At 48.5% G+C, this 2,359-nt stretch overlaps 1 pseudogene; it reads right to left on the bottom strand.

The window, feature by feature from the left end:
• The window catches only part of LOC112067816 (tripartite motif-containing protein 2-like), a 38,055-nt pseudogene that overhangs the window by 20,453 nt on the left and 15,243 nt on the right, over nt 1–2,359 (bottom strand).

The following is a 2,359-nucleotide window of genomic DNA, read 5'->3' as shown; positions in this document are numbered from 1 at the left end:
CTAGAGGGAACCAGGCTATGAGGGGTGGCCAGTCCTCTTCTGGCTGTGCCGGGTGGAGATTATAACAGAACATGGCCAAGATGTTCAAATGTTCATAAATGACCAGCATGGTCAAATAATAATCAGGAATAATGTCAGTTGGCTTTTCATAGCCGATCATTAAGAGTTGAAAACAGACGGTCTGGGACAGGTAGCACGTCCGGTGGACAGGTCAGGGTTCCATAACCGCAGGCAGAACAGTTGAAACTGGAACAGCAGCAAGGCCAGGTGGACTGGGGACAGCAAGGAGTCATCATGCCCGGTCGTCCTGACGCATTTAATTTAAAATTGAAACATTGAATTGAATGGAAACACACAACACACAAACACGCATGACTGACAAAGGTCACGTTCTAAAGGTCACTCGCCTGGGGGAGTCCTCATTCCGCATGCAGTTGGTGAGAGCAAAAGAGAGGGAGCTGAGAGGGGAGTGCAACACCATTACCATTGAGTGTACCTGCAAACTGCCGGTCGCCGTTTCCGCGGTTACCAAACTTGGTGACCAGCTTTCCGTTGGGCTGGAAGATGAAGACGCAACAYGCCTTGTTGTCCACGATGATGACGTGGCCGTTCCTGTCCACCGACACGCCTTTGGGGCCCATCAGCTTGCCCGAGCCAATCTTATTCTGAGATAGAGGGACAGTGGATAATACCCCAGTATTTCTGTTGGTTATTTTATATAAAGAAATAACAAACAGGTTCTCGCAAGTTAATGTTTCARGCTGACATTTTCAATTCAGGCTAACGTCAAAGTCTCATAGTGGCATGGGAACATATTTTTCAGGTGCTGCTGGGTAGAAAAAGACTAAGTCAGAAAGCATACCCACATTGAGTTATCCATTATCAGTAAGTATCAGCCATCCAAAGCATCACTTAGGATAAAGCAATTCTGACAGCAGCTATTGATATGATGGAAAAGACTGGAATCCAAACTGAATAGCCCTCCATTTCAAAATGTTTTCACTTCAATGATGAAGTCTGGACCTGCTCCAACAGARAGGCACTCGGACCGACAATTGGGGCAGCTAGAAGGCAGCACAAAGGATTTCAATGAAGGCAGGTCCAGACTGAGGGTTCCGGATCCAGACTGAATCAGTAAAGTGGAACAGAGCGATATCTAGTGTGGATTCCAGGATGAATGACAGCATTGTATAAACTTTGAACTCACCTTGAACTTCCCGTCGCTGGAGAAGATGCTAACCCACTTGTTGTCGTAGTCGGCTATGATGATGTCACCGCTGGGGTGCACCGCCACTCCTGTGGGCCGCTGCAGTTGCCCTGGAGACCGTCCACGCACCCCAAAGCGACTCTTGAACAGACCGTCGTTAGAGAAAATCTGCGAAAGAAACACGGGGCTGAATCACATGACTGAAGTTGATCTGATTGTCAAAATGCTTTGAAATATAAAACTTAAATCATCGGATAGTCAGTGCTCTTTTTTATTCAAATCAAATMAAATGTTATTTGTCACAAACACATGGTTAGCAAATGTTAATGCGAGTGTAGTGAAATGCTGATGGTCTTTTTTTGCCTTCCTGTGACATCGGGTGCTGTAGGTGTCATGGAGGGCAGGTAGCCCTCCATGACAGACCACACCACCCTCTCGAGAGCCTTGCCTCCACCCTGTAGGCTGTCCCGTCGTTATTGGTAATCAAGCCCACTACTGTTGTGCCGTCTGCAAACTTGATGATTGAGTTGGATGCGTGCATGGCCAGTCGTGGGTGAACAGGAAGTACAGGTGGGGGCTTAGCACGCACCCTTGTTGGGCCCTAGTGTTGAGGGTCAGCGAAGTGGAGATGTTGTTTCCTACCTTCACCACCTGGGGGCGGCCCGTCAAAGTCCAGGACCCAATTGCACAGGGTGGGGTTGAGACCCAGGGCCTCCAACTTGATGATGAGCTTGGAGGGTACTATGGTGTTGAATGCTGAGCTGTAGTCAATGAACAGCATTCTTACATAGGTATTCCTTTTGTCTAGATGGGATAGGGCAGTGTGAGTGTGATGGTGATTGTGTCGTCTGTGGACCTGTTGGGACGGTATGCAAACTGAGGTGGGTCCTAGGGTGGCCGGTAAGGTGGAGGTGATATGATCCTTGACTAGTCTCTCAAAGCACTTCATGATGACAAGTGAGTGCTACGGAGCGGTACTCATTTAGTTCAGTTATCTTTGCCTTCTTGGGTACAGGAACAATGGTAGCCAACTTGAAGCATGTGGGGACAACAGACTGGGATAGGGAGCGATTGAATATGTCCGTAAACACACCAGCCAGCTGGTCTGCGCATGCTCTGAGGACGTGCTAGGGATGCCGTCTGGGCCAGCAG

Source organism: Salvelinus sp. IW2-2015, unplaced genomic scaffold (assembly GCF_002910315.2).
Source record: "Salvelinus sp. IW2-2015 unplaced genomic scaffold, ASM291031v2 Un_scaffold563, whole genome shotgun sequence".
Classification (NCBI taxonomy): Eukaryota; Metazoa; Chordata; class Actinopteri; order Salmoniformes; family Salmonidae; genus Salvelinus; species Salvelinus sp. IW2-2015.
This window is presented reverse-complemented; position numbering and strand designations above follow the sequence as displayed.